General features: G+C 42.2%; 1 protein-coding gene across 1 annotated transcript in view; it reads right to left on the bottom strand.

Moving 5' to 3' along the window:
* Mb21d2 (Mab-21 domain containing 2) overlaps positions 1 to 14,724 on the bottom strand; it is a 110,506-nt gene that overhangs the window by 68,563 nt on the left and 27,219 nt on the right. The window lies entirely within an intron of this gene.

The following is a 14,724-nucleotide window of genomic DNA, read 5'->3' as shown; positions in this document are numbered from 1 at the left end:
TCCTTACAAACTGCCCATCTAATCTCTTCCGGCTCTGAAAGACCCCTTCCTCCTCTTCCTCCTTGGATGGCAGTGGATTCCTCCCAACCAGCAATGCCTGCACTTGGAACACCAAGCTTTCATTCTCAAAAGGAAACCAGAATAGTCTCTCAATTTTATCACAAGAGAATCACAATATTCTCTCAACTTATTAACTAAGTGTTTGCAGAAGTCAGAAAAACGAATTTCCCAAGAAATGTCAGGAAGAAATTACTCTGTGAGAACACTGGCAAAGAAAAAGAATGATGTGTTGCTATTCGCCAACACCAAAGATTCTTCTAGAGATGATGAGGAGGAAAAGGAACCTGACACAAACAAATAGGCACATTCATACAAACACTACAGTTCTGTTTATACAGCATCCAGTCAGACAAAACTCAAAGCCAATGAAAGTCCCAGAGTGCTTAGCATGAAGAAGGAAGTAGGAAGACACACAAGGAAGGTCCTGCAGTACTAGAAGTTTCTCTATGGTGTTACACAGGTGTATACTATATAAAAACTCATGACACTGCTTATGTATAGCTCAGGAGTTGTACTTCAATAGAAGAAGAAGAAAAAAATACCAGTATAGATGGCTGGATGAATGAATTAATCAGAGCCAGAGCTTACTGGTGGTCCATTCCACTGGGTAAGAGTCCAAGCCTACCACTGGAACACAATAAGACTTAAAGCTAATGAACTAATGAAGTTTCACACTGGCTTATGTTTAAAACTAAAAAACATGGATTGGAAGTGTGACTCAAGTGGTAGAGTATGAGCCAATGAGTGACATGTCAGATACTGAGTTCAAGTCCCAGTCTCAGACAAAGACAAAAACAAACAACAAAACATGCATCCAGAAACATCAAAATTGGCCCCAATGACTAACCTATTAACTCCCAGTTTCTCAACTTGAGCCCTCTAACTCAACCACTTGCTTTATTACCCTACCTTGTAAAGTACTCTATCTAATGCTTTCTATCTAACCATTTTTAAAAAATAAGGGCTGGGAGTGTGATTCAAGTGGTAGAGTTACCTGCCATGCAAGGTTCAAGTTATACTAGAACCATCAATATTAGTAATAGTAATAATAATGTATATCACGTAAAAAAAATAACTCTGCAGCCAGTTCTGGTGGCTATATACGTCTGCAATCTCGGTTACTTGGGGGACTGAGAATGGTTAAGACTGAGATACAAGACCAGCCTGGGCAGTGAAGTTCATGAGAGCCCCTTTCTCAACCCATAGCTGGAAGGCGTGGCACACTCCTGTCCAATTCATTTACTTGGATGGCTAAGATGAAAAGAACTGTGGTTTAAGGAAGACCAGATAGGAAAGCCCATGAGATTCAGAGGGCAGCTAGACATGGTCGTGTGTGCCTATGATTCCAGAAAGTCTAATGCAGGTAGATCATGCCTCAAGAGTGCACTGGGGCAGGAAGTAAGAACCTACTCCAAAAACAAGCAGTAAAGAACAGATTTGAAGGTGTGGTTAGGCAATATCACACCAGGGAGTCAAGTGGATGGCCCTGAGTTCAAATCCCAGAACCACCCCCAACTAAGAACACAAACTTACATCACACTTCTGAGCCTACATTTTTCTTGCTCCTTGCCTTAAAGGCTGACTTTTATGGGCAGCATCTTGTCTGTTAGCTTCTAAGTAGAGTCCAGCCAGGAAAGAGCCCAGAAAAATAAATAACTAAAAAATAAGAGGAAGAGAACATAAGCTTGGGGCATTTATTTCCTCCTCTTTAGGGTTAGCTGGGATAGCTGTTTTTCTCAACTAACCACTCTAAGGGTCCATCTCCACCATCTCTACCAATTGATATGAGTTTCAGAAACCTATCCCAGCCTGGGCTCTGTTAGGCCTAGCAGTGCTTGATAGCTACCACAGTAGGGAGGATTTCTGGCTTCCTCAGGCTTTCCTTGTACCCTGACCACCCCTTTCTAAACAGCTCCCAGGCAAAATCCTCCTCCATTGATGCTCATTTGAATAAACCACCTATTTCCTACAGAGACCTTTACAGATATCCCAAGAAAGTAGTTACCTCCCACTGACAAGATGGCAAGAACATGGGTCAACATGTTTATTACCTTCATTGCAACAGATTCTTTTCTATTACACTCTTTAATGCATTACTCAAAAAGCCCTTCCCCTTCTGTGTAAATACCAGCTCCATAAGCACTGGCACTACCATAAACCTGAATGTTCGGCAGAACATGCAGAACACCAGGTGTTGGATGGAAGGTGTGGGGTTCCCGTGGCTCACACCTGTAATCCTGAGTAGCTTACTCAGGAAAATGAGATCTCAGGATCGAGGTCAACTCAAACAGAAAAGTGAAACTCTGATTTCCAACCAACTACCCAAAAAAGCCAGAAGTAGAGCTATCGTGAAAGTGGTTGAGCATCAGCCTTGAGTGCGAAAGAGCTAAAGGACAGTGCCCAGGACCTGAGTCTAACTCCTAGTAGCACTCCCCACAGGGGGAGTGTGGGAGGTGTTAGATGGATAGATGCTTGGATGGGATGGGTGCATAGATACAGGACTGGATAAATGACTTGACGGACAGATGAACAATATGGCGGGAAAAAAAAATCTGATGAACGAAGAACATTAAGAAAATGTAAATTAAGATTACCATATGGCTGTGTAGAGGAAGGAACTATAAGAACAAAAAGCTTGAGTTGTTATTGTTGTTACGGAAAGGCTGTGGGTGGATTTTTAAATTTAAAAATTTCATTAACTTTTCTATGTTTATATAGCAATAGTACTTAAGAAAGAAAATATTTTTGTATCACTGAAATCTGAAATGGAAATAGCAATGGAACCAATGTGCATTTATTTACTTTATAGATATATACAAATGGAATACTGAAGTCAACTTTTTTCAAGAGACAGCCAAATGATGGAGCATTAAAACTGACTTTCCCTCTGCAGAGAGCTATTACAGAGTCACCACAGCCGAGTGATAGCAGGCAGATGTTCCCAATATCTCGTTTGGGATCAAATGAGATACGATGGGGCATTGTCCCCAGCCTGCCAACAATAAGGGATTGTGTAGCCCCAGAATGGGGCAGCACAGCTCCATTGAGTTATTCCTACACATTGCTCAGAGATTGCTCATCAATAGGAGTGGTGACACAGGAGAGATGCTGGTGATCTAGTCCTAGTCTCAGCTCACCAGGAAGTAGCCATATGACCCCGAGGAAGTGCTCCATCTGTCCATGCTCTTCTTTCTTCATGTACAAAATTACAGGTCCCTTGCCAAGCCCTTCTGTGATGATATTCTGTGCGCATTGCCTCTGGTGGCATGACACCTTATGGCAGAGGTACAATGTCACCATCATTCCTTGGCTGTTTTCCCCAAGCACTGCCAACTCAACAGGACCAATGCCAGAACTCTCTCCTCCTGAGCCTTGCCTGTTCCTCTTTGTTCTGAGAATGATTCCACGACACACACCAGAACTCAAGGCAGAAACCTGACCATTTCCTGGGATTTCTGCCTCTCACATCAAAATATCAACTCCGTCCAAGGCTGCCTTCTAATTATCTCTTGGACCTCGTCTATACTCTCCATCATTGCTGCTGCTGCCCCAGTGCAGATTCCTGTAATCTCTCTCCTGGATTGTTACAACATATTCCTAACTGGTTGGTATACTCTAATTGTTCCCACCATGGCGGTCACAGAGGTCTCCCCGAAGAGAATGCGATTCGCTTGCCCTCAGGACAAGGTGCCGGGTGCTAAGGTTGGTGCAGAGGCTCTTGATTGTGAAACCATTCCTTTCTTGGTCTGACTGCCTCCTCCACTGGTCTGTCAGGCTCTAGCTTTCTTAAGGATCCCAAATAGGGATAGATGCTCTTACTAAGTGCTCTCATAACACATCATACTTATCACTCAAAAAACTAGTACTCTTTCCTGAATGATATTTGAGGGCAGGAGGTTGCTCTTCACTTAATTCTAAGATGCAGCTTAATGACCACAGAGAGTGATTAATATAGGCTTATGGATGAGCACATTAAGAAAAGGAGTAAGAGGAAAGAAGGACGAAAAGCAATATCCTAAATGCTTTGAAGAACCTATACTGGGCCAAATCTACGTAGTAAACAAGAGGCCCTGAATTCAAATGTCAGTAACACACATGCGCGCACATACACTCTCTCTCTCTCTCTCTCTCTCTCCTAAACTACAACAAAAGTTGCATTAGGTAGGTCTCTAGGGATACCATAAAGGCTTTTGATTAATTATATTTTCTTAGAATTCTTAGAAGATGAAATAAATTTCCACAGATCATCACACCTATTATTTTGCCTTCACCATGACCATCTTCAAATAATTCCAGAGTGTTCTAAAAGCATCTTTAAATGAACATCCATAATTACCTAGGTAAGACTGAAAACAAAAACACTAACCAGAGATGGTGAAGCATACATGTAATTCCAGTTAATTGAAAAGTGGAAATTGGGAAGACAAGTTTAAAGCAAGCTCAGGCAAAAAAAAGTAGCAAGCAAATAATAACAAGAGTAGTGATTTCATGACTATAATTCCAACTACTCTAGAGGAAGCTCTCAACAAAAAACATAGACCCTATCTGAAAAACTAGCTAATGTAAAATAGGGAAGGGGATTAGGCTCAAGTTATACAATGCCTGCCTAGCCAGCTCATGGCCTTGAGTTCAAACTCCAATACCTCTGACTATCTGAATAAACTTTCAAAGTAATGCAATCTGATGGCAGTTACTCAGAAAGACCACTTTGACTAGTCATCAAATGGGTCACAGGAATGCCTTCCCAACATCTGCCACATTCTCTTGCCATTTCCATTCATGCTGAGCACTGCCCATCTCAAAGACTTCCTTTCCTTGGGCATCTACTTGAATGACACCACTGTCCTCCCAGAGATTTTTTCCCCCATGTTCTGCATTGCTCATCTATAACATGTACACTGTGATGTGTCATTACACACTGTGTCCACTGATACCATTTCTATATAGTTACTCAAATGTTTGCCAAAAAAAACCTGTCTTACCCTCCTATACAGCAGCTGAGCCTGTTATATCCCAGCTGCTCAGATTAAGAGATGAAGATCTGCTAAATGCACAAGCACGCATTCCAGGTTGCTGAGTGTATTCTGCACATTTTTCTCTCTCAAACATATCATGTCTAAATTCCGATGGGATTTTTGTTATCCCAACTTGAAATGGCCAAAGACACAAGTTATTTAGGAACTCTGGAATCTCAAATAAATCACTGCCTTGTGCTGTGGTTTAGATAGGAAATGTCCCTCAGAGCCTCCGGTATTAAAAGACTGGCCTTGGATCTTGTCACCATTGGGAGGTGGTGGAACTTTTAAGAGGAAGGGCCTAGTAGAAAGAAGATGGGCTTTGAGGGTGTGCCTTTCAAGGGAATATTAGATCCCTGACCTCATCTTACTCTGCTTCCTGGCCACCATAAGTTAAACAGGCCGGATGCTAACTCCTGCTAATACCACCTACTCATACCATGAGGCCTAAAGCCACAAGGCTTTAGACCGAAACCTCCAAAACAGTGAGTCACAATGAACCTTTCTTCCTCATAAACTGGTTGTTGTAAGTGTTTTGTCACAGTAACAGAAAACTGAATCTCCCTTTCACACTAAGAACAAACCAAGACAGACACACAAGCGAGGGAGGAAGAGTGTACCAAAATGTCCTCAAGCCCTGCCTCTCTTCATCCCTCCTCCCAACCTCCAAAATGAACTCCGGGAACTAAATGACTTCAGAAGACTTTCTGATCCTTCAGTGTATTATCTTCTTCCCCCAGGCTAATTCAGTGGCAGGACTGCATTTAAAAAGTGGACACAGATGAGCGCCTTTTTTAGACCTTTTCCCCCTATGGAGAAAACTGGCAAGAAATAAAAAGCTTAACAATTTCTTTGCTATCAAGTCTTTGCCTATTACCTTCTAAAGAATTCTATAGAATGAAGACCCATTCAGCTGCAGCTCCTGGTCTAGCTTGCCTTTTAGGAAAAACTAGCTTTCTTTTATAGCTTTAGAACACATCCTTGAAGAAGAGAAGGAGGGAGGCCTAGCAGACATTTCTGTGAAGGTCTCAGGTTCACTCTTTAGACACATGCTGCTGGCTTCATGGTAAGCCTTATGTGCTAGAGAGCAGAACTTGTGTCAGTATAAGTGAAAGCTGCTTCCTGCCCCCCAAATGACAGAACAAGGTGCTACAGGAGCAACAGCTAAACCCTCTAAGGCCTCCCTTAAGTATGCAGGGCTGCCTCAGGTTCAGGCTGAAAGTTAAAGCTACAGCTGGGTGCGTAGGCTCACACCTCTAATCCTAGCTACTCAGGAAGCTGAGATCTGAGGGTCACAGTTCCAAGTCAGAGACTCATCTCCATTAACCAGCAAAAGCCAGAAATGGAGGCGGGAGGTGTGGGTCTAGTAGAGCATCAGCCTTATGCAAAAAAGGCTTTGACTTCAAAACCCAGTACCAACACACACACACACACACACACACACACACAGAAGCCCAAGTAAATTAAGTTAGAAGGGGAAGATCAGGTTTCTGTGTGTCTCCAGGGTTCTTAATAAATAGATAGGGAGTGCTCTGAGGGGTCCCCAAGCATGTATGTCTCTCTTGATGACAGATGCCACCAATACTACAGCTGGCTGAGCACAGGTAACCTTGAAGTAAAGGTCTCCAGGGAGACTTTGAGATGATGGTGGAGACAGAGTCCAGTAATGTTCTCAACACAGGACAATGAGGCATTTGAGCAAGCACAGTGACTAAAACAAAGACATTCACTGCCTCCTTCACACACCCTTCTCCACGCCCCTGCCTAGTCCAGGGGCAAGGGTACCATTTCTGCTAGGAAATTAAAAAAGTGATTGGTCAGGCTGTGCCAAGAGATCCTCAGAGCAAATGTCAGTCATCACACGGTAAGGGACAGAGAAGAGCCAAAAAGAATCTTAGAAATGAAAAAAATAAAAATGCTACATCAACTCCTCAGCAGGAGCTTTTCATGTTCTAGGGAAATTTCTCCCAAAGCAGATAAATCTTTAATTGATTAATGTCATCAACAATTCAAATGGGTTTCCGTTGTAAAGAATACCCATGGCAAGAAAGCCTTTTAAACTTTCCCTTGAAACCACAAAGCAGTCATCTTTGGCATCTGGCCTATGGCCAAATTCTTCAAATGCCAAACTTCTGACAAGGGTAGCAGAGGAAAGGAAGATCTCAGGAGAGAAGAGGAATGGACTGGGAGCCCCTCAGAACCCAGATTCTACAGGCATCTGGGCTTCAGCAGCAAGGGGATGCAGTAGGATCTTGTACCTACTATTGCTACTGAAATTCTGCACAACTATCCTCTGCCTCAGACTCAGGCCTAAGGTAGATGTTGCTAGGGTTGGGGTTGAAGATGTTTATTAGGGAGATCTACCCCAGTAAGGGAAGGAAGAGAAAAAGATCAGAGGCACACCAGAAAGCACACCAACAAAGACTAGGAGGGGTGACCCTTTCTGCTCAATCATGTCGCCTGGTGGCTCGAGATGTGTAAACCCCAGGGAGGGCCTGAGCTGGGCAAGTAGCTCTCTACAGCCAATCATTATGGGCCCAATAACCATCAAGAGTCTACACTACATGCCACTACCCCCAAGCCCTCTCCCTAAGAGAGCATTTTTGCACTCATTCACATACTATCTTTATACTCACTACTGAATTCAAAATAATTAATAAAAGTTTAGCTGGGCACTGGTGGCTCACACCTATATAATCCTAGCTACTCGGGCAGCTGAGATCTGAAGATCCAAGTTTGAAATAGCTAATCAACAAAATTAACCGATAAATGGCTGTGTTCACTCATAGGCTAAGTCGATGGACATTAAAGATATCAAACATATTACACAACACTTGGAAATAAAGCAAAAGGCAGTCAGTGTATCCTTTCAACATTACACTAGAGTATTATCTAGAAAGCCATCCAAAGAAGACTGGTTTCTCTAAATGGCCCTGTTTTTTTCTTTCTACTAGGTACTGATTAGAGCTCCGACTTTTTGCAGATACAAAGTCAAGTTGGAGATTTTTCTTCCTTCTAGACATATATAATTTCTTTGGATGGTAGAAACAGTACCACATTTTATTTCTTTTACTGCCCTATAGGACATGAGCCAGCTCTGTATCTAAGCTATGTGTTTAATGTGTCTCCAGGGCCTGTCATTACACAGATCCCCAAACACTCTGGGGATCAGTTTCATCTTGCTAATGGTTTTCTTGCTAATGAATTAAACCTTTGACCTGTGTCCACTTTACACTGACATAAGAGTGGTGTTGATAACTGTACAAAACTGTATACTGACAAGAAAAAAAAATACATGAATGGAAGATCTAATCTGTAGCCTAGCATGAGAGTATAAAAAGTATATAAATATTTATGTTGTACATTAGAAAAGACAGTGTGGGAAATAGATATAAAAAGCTACTGATGTACAGGGAATTAAAGAGATGCCTTCCAGTACAGTTTCATAGCTAGTTTTGGTGTTCACTATCTGGAACTTAAACCCTTGATCACTCCTTAAAAGAAAAGGAAGAAAGGAAGTGATTTCTTCAAAGGTACTCAGAAACCCTAGGCAGAAGTTGTTGCTCCACTACGGTTTCGTGGGGTCAGAAGATTGAAAATTCCAGTCTGGAGAGTGCCTTTGTGAAATGCCAGGAGTCACTTCTGTCTGAATGGCACTTTTTAGCTCCCAAGTTCTATCATTATTAGCCAGGTGAGAGTGGCTCATGTCTGTAATCCTAGCTACTCTGGAGAATGAGATCAGAAGATCTCAGTTCAAAGCCAGCCTAGGCAGGAAAGTCCACAGACTCTGATCTCCAATTAGCCACTAAAAAGTCAGAAGTGGAGCTATGTCTCTGGTGGCAGATTGCCAGCCTTGAACAAAAATCTAAGGGACAGCAACCCAACAGGCCCTAGGTTCAAACCCCAGTACCAACACCAAAAAAAAAAAAAAAAGGTTTTATAAATGATGGGTCTGCTGCCTGATGGAAACAATTAGATCTGGATGAAATGTCACAATTCTTTCAGGATGGCTCAGTTTCCAAGACAATCTGGACATCTGAGACGCTGTCATGACAAGAGCATTAGCCTGAAGCCAAAACCACTTACTCACAAGGATGTAGGTTCACATGCTAGTACAAAGTCCCTGGATGGGAGGTTTTAGACAGAAATTTCCCTTGCAAGCCTTTCAGAGTGCATTGACCTTGAAGAGCTGTTATTAATAACAGGCATGGTAGTACACTCCTGCAGTGACAGTTACTCTGTAATCCTACTCAGGAGGAAGATCTCTGGCATCCAGGAGATTGAAGCTAGCCTGGGCTAGCTTTTGACCCCATTTCAAAAACAAAAACAGAGTCTGCCTTTCTTCAATTATATTGTTTGTACTCAAAGCCAACCATTCTAAGTTTCCCAAAATGCATAGCAAATCTTTCTTTGATTTTGTACTAACCACTCACTCTTTTACTTTTTGATCCTGAGGCTTGAACTCTGGTCCTGGGCACTGTCTGAGTTTTTGTGTTCAAGGCTATCCTTCTACCATTTGAGCCACAGCTCCACTTCCAGCTGGGGGTGGGGGAAGAGGTGATCTGGGGAGGGGTTAATTGGATATAAAAGTCTCATGAACTTTCATGCCAGGGCTGGCTTTGAACCTCAGCCTCCTGATTAATTAAGGATTACAGGCGTGAGCCACGTTCATCCTACCTCACTCCCTTTTAACTAACTATACACAATTGTCACAGGTAAAGCAAACTGTAACTGTTGGAGGCTGAGGTAAGTATAGATACATCGTTTTTTTTTTGTTCATTCTGATCAAAGTCAAACAATAACTGGGAATAATTATGAGGTTCAATGAAGCCTCTTTTTCTTTCTTTTTCTCCCTTTTTCTCTCTCTGTATGTGCATAAGTAGCACACCCCACCACCAGCTCCAACCACTACAGCACCTTCCACATTCCAAGAACCCAGTAGGTAAGGGATGACAAACCCTTGACCCTCTCAGAGGTAAGGATAGATGACCACTACTATTCCAAGAGGTAAAACCTAATATGAAAAGATTTAATGCTATGCAAAAGCCAGTAGACAACTCTTGCGCTTCAGATCCTTAAAAGGTAATAAGTTTCTGGAAGATTAGAGAGAGTTGAGAGTTGAGATAAGAGCAATAAATACGATTGAGAGGACAAAAATTCATTCTGTGAGGAAAATAAAATCAGAGGAGACAGAGTTAAGTTAGACTAAAGGCATTCCTCGGGTTGTCTTCAGGTACAACATAAGGATATGGTTTTAAGCTGGATTCCATTACTAACCATAAATCATCCCCACCAAGAGATCTTTGTGTACGTGTGTGTTTGTGTGTGTGTGTGTGTGTGTGTGTGTGTGTGTGTGTGTGTGTGTATGCATGCACATACTGGCACTAGGAATTGACCTCATGGCCCAGGCTATACCTTAAGCTTTTTTTGGGAAGGGCTGGTCCTGTGCCACCTGAGCCACAGTTCCACTTCTGGCCTTTTGTTGGTTAACTGAAGATCGGGGTTTCTCAGACTTTCTTGCCCAGGTTGGTTTTGAGCTATGAGCCACAGATCTTAACCTCCTTAGTAGCTAGGATTAGAGGCACGTGAGCTAACCGGCACCCAGCTCAAAGAAATCTTTTTTTATTGTATTTTATTTTATTTTTTGGTCAGTCATGGGGCCTGAACTCTGGGCAATGTCTCTCAGCTCTTCAGCTCAAGGCTAGCACTCTACCACTTGAGCCACAACGCCACTTCCCGTTTTCTGAGTGGGTCATTGGAGATAAGAGTCCCATAGACTCTCCTGCCTGGGCTGGCTTTGAACTGCTATCCTCAGATCTCAGTTTCCTGAGTAGTTAAGATTAAAGGCGTGAACCACCAGTGTCCAGCTACCAAGAAATCTTAAGGCCAAATAATGCATTATTTGAAAACTATCATTTTTGTCTCCATAGCTTAATTCTCAATACTTCTGTTCTTCACCTCAGCCCATGCACTTTGTTTTAAAAGCCCAAGTCCTCTCCATTGCCTGAAAGAGCATCCAATGATTGGTTTTAGTTCTACACTCATGAATAAATATAAGACAAGTGACCTTTACCACATCCTCTAGGCAAGGATTATTGTAATGAGAACACTGATGGGAAGCCTGGGCAGACTCAGCAGGAGGACTGAGCATAAGGAAGGCCTTCATAAAGGGAAAGGTAATTAAGTCTGCAAAAGTCCTCCGAGGGAGCTCCAAGACTCCCCTGCCTACTGATCATTCAAACACCACCGTCCACCTCACAAGTAGTGCTGTAGAGAGGAGAGAACAAGGGATGACAAGGCAGTGCATAGCTCTGAGGGTAAGATGCTTTAGAGGCCATAAGGCCACTGCTAGCTGGGACAATGCAGCTGCAAATCTTCCTTGAAGGTGCAGAGCTATAAATTCTAATACAAACAAAACAGTACGGGTATGCCATGGGAACCCCTGCGCTCTACCTGAGTCTAGGTGCTAGGTGAGCCAGGGTACTTGGGGATTAGGAGACTAACTCAAGGTTTGGACAATCCTACCCATTTCACAAGTGCCTCCTATTGATCATCTTCTGCAAGAAACCCACCAGCTACGTGTGTTTTCAAAACTTTTAATGTGTAAATTTGGGGGATGAGGCAGGGCATTAAAAAAAAACACCTACTCATTCATTATGTATACTGGACTCTTCGCTGGCATTCTTTACTCAAAGCTAGCACTTTACCACTTGAGCTCCACCCTCCACTTCCAGATTTTGCTGGTTAACTGGACGTTCTAGCCCAGGCTGGTTTTAAACCTTAATCCTCAGATCTCAACCTCCTGAAATTACAGGCATAAGCCACCAGTATCCAGCTTATACTTACTAACATTTTTCAGTACTTGAATTTATAAAAAAAGAAAAAGAGAGAGACAAAGGATGTATATAGCTCAGTGGCAGAGTGTGTGCTTTAACATAGACAAGACTGAAACAAATTCATCAGCTATATATATAATATATTATATAATGGCATTTCCAAACATACCTAACAGAAATAATAGCACAATTTCTGCATCAGCCAGCTTTAGCACGTCTAGACATAACTATATTTCATTCAAGTTTCTGAATAATAAAAATCTACACATATTCTTATTCTATTCCCCTCCCCTGTCATCAAACAGGAGATGACACATCCTGAAAGGTACGGCTGTCATTCCCAGGCACATTTCCATACTTTTACTACATATTCATATTCAATTTCTACTATTCTTGGTGTTGTGTGGTGCAGATCATTCTGCGATATGCGGTTCTACACTTTGCACTTTTGAGATGGACATGGATGAGGAACGTAACAATAACTAATTCTAGTTGCTGTCGGGTATTCCCATTTAATTTCACTTTCACATAAACTGGGTGCATAAAAGAGTGAATATCTGCTCCAATTTAAACAATAACTAACTCAGACTTAGTTCTCATTTAACAATTCAGGCTCTTCCTCCTGCAAAACTCTAATTTCTAGAATTAGAAAAAGACTGGCAATTACGAGGCCTTCACACAAAAGCCTCTCGGGCTGCAGATGAGGGAAAGCTGTGGCTCTCTTCCTCTTCACTGCATAAACAGGGCCACCCATTCTCAGGAACAAGAAGCTGGGTTCAAGGCCTTACCTTCTTAAACTAAACTCTACTCAGGGAAATCTGAACACTAACCAGACATGGTGGTAAATAAATTATAGTTAATTTGTTTTCCAATGGTGCTGTGGTCATGTTATGAAGAAAAAGGATCAGCCTCCGAGAGACCGAAGGCATATGTTTTTTCTCATACATGGGAGCTTTAATTGAAATTATAAATAAATCATATAGCTGTATATTTATTGAAACCATATTCATATATACAAAAACGTATTGTCTGAAACATGGATTGCAATGGAGCAATTTATGAGCACAATGCATCTTGATCAGTGTTACCCCTTCTCTCCTAACCACACCCAGAGTTTTTGTTGTTGCTGTTTGGCTTCTAAGTCAAATTAAAAGCCAAAGCCAGTGCCTGTAACTCACACCTATAATACTAGATACTCAAGAGGCTGAAACTTGGAGAATTATGGTTCAAAACCAGTCTGGGCAGAAAAATCTGCAACATTCTATCTCCCATTAACAAGCAAAACATAGCCAGACTGGAGATATGCCATAATGGCAGAGCACTAACTATGAGCAAGAAAGCCTGGAGAGAGTTCAAAATCTTAAATTCAAGCTCTAGAACCACAGCTTGATCAATCAATAGAGATAGATAGATAGATAGATAGATAGATAGATAGATAGATAGATAGATAGATAGATAGATAGATAGATAGATATAAGATGGAGGAAGGAAGGAAGGAAGGAAGGGAGGGAGGGAGGAAGGAAGGAAGGAAGGAAGGAAGGAAGGAAGGAAGGAAGGAAGGGAGGGAGGGAGGGAGGGAGAGAGGGAGGGAAGAAGGGAGGGAGGGAAGAAGGGAGGGAGGAGAAAGTTGTGCTGTAGCTCAAGTGGTAAAGAGCTAACCTTGAGCACAAAGAGGCTCAGAGACAATACTCAGGCCCTGAGTACAAGCCTCTTCCCACCTCACATGCCCCCCCAAAAAAGACAAGAAAGAAAAGTAGTGTGTTTTTTAAGCCTGATACTTCTGAGATCTGTTGTGCCTACTCTAGTACTAGAATGGACTGGCTTCTCAAACTTGATGTATACTGTTTTACCTTGGGATCTTGCTCAAAAGGCAAGGACCTAAAATTCTGCATTTCTGACAATCTCCCAGGTAAAGCTTGCTAGTCCAAGGGTCACTGGGAGCCAGGGTAAGCTTGTTGATCCAAGGCAATAAGGCCCTAAAGGCAGCAAGCACATATTTACAAGGGGGCAAACCAGAAAAGCTTTATTTATATGGCTTATCTGGATATTATCAGGGCACCCAGGCTGCTGCTGCGTTGTGGAGAAAGGTCTGTTATCCCTTTACCCCACCCCCAAACATCACTTAATGGAAACTGGCTAAATAGAGAGCATAAGAGAAACAGAACAATCCTAGCAATCGGGTTTGTTTCTTTTGGATCAACCTTGTATATTTACACTCATTAAATAACAATGAAAAATTACTGTCTTGACAGATTCTGCTTCCAAACCTGCTCAGCAATGACTAAATCAAGGAAAGATGTCCAGAAGTCAAAGTTCAGAGATCTAAGCATGACTTGAGAATCATTAACAAATTATAAGACAGTTAAAAGAGTAAAGTGTCTTGGCAACAAGTTCTGGTTTGAACCTAAATAGCCCCTAAAGGCTTTTTACCAACTGATAAGGCTCTCTCTGAGGAAGTGATTTGATCATGAGGGCTCTGACTTCATCAATGTACTTACTCATTGATGGAGACCAAACTTCTTGGCATTATTAGGAAGGGTAGAGACTTAGGAGGTGGTGCCTAGTTAGAGAGATATGCCTTATGTATGGCCCTTTTTGGTGTCTCTGCAGCCTGCCTGCCACAATGTGAATAGTTTTCTTCTTCCTTGTCCTTCTGTCATAATGGCTCTGCCTTCCCTCTATGCACTGAAACCTCACTAGAGATTCCAGGTAATAAAGAAATAACAGTGGGTGAAGAATGTGGCTTAGTGGTAGAGTGCTTACCTAGCATACATGAAGCCCTGGGTTCAATTCTTCAGTACCACATACACAGA

Source organism: Dipodomys spectabilis, unplaced genomic scaffold, assembly GCF_019054845.1.
Source record: "Dipodomys spectabilis isolate Male_0828 unplaced genomic scaffold, ASM1905484v1 ptg000017l, whole genome shotgun sequence".
Taxonomy (NCBI): domain Eukaryota; kingdom Metazoa; phylum Chordata; class Mammalia; order Rodentia; family Heteromyidae; genus Dipodomys; species Dipodomys spectabilis.
The sequence above is the reverse complement of the archived record's forward strand: the minus strand, read 5'-3'. Positions and strand labels throughout refer to the sequence as shown.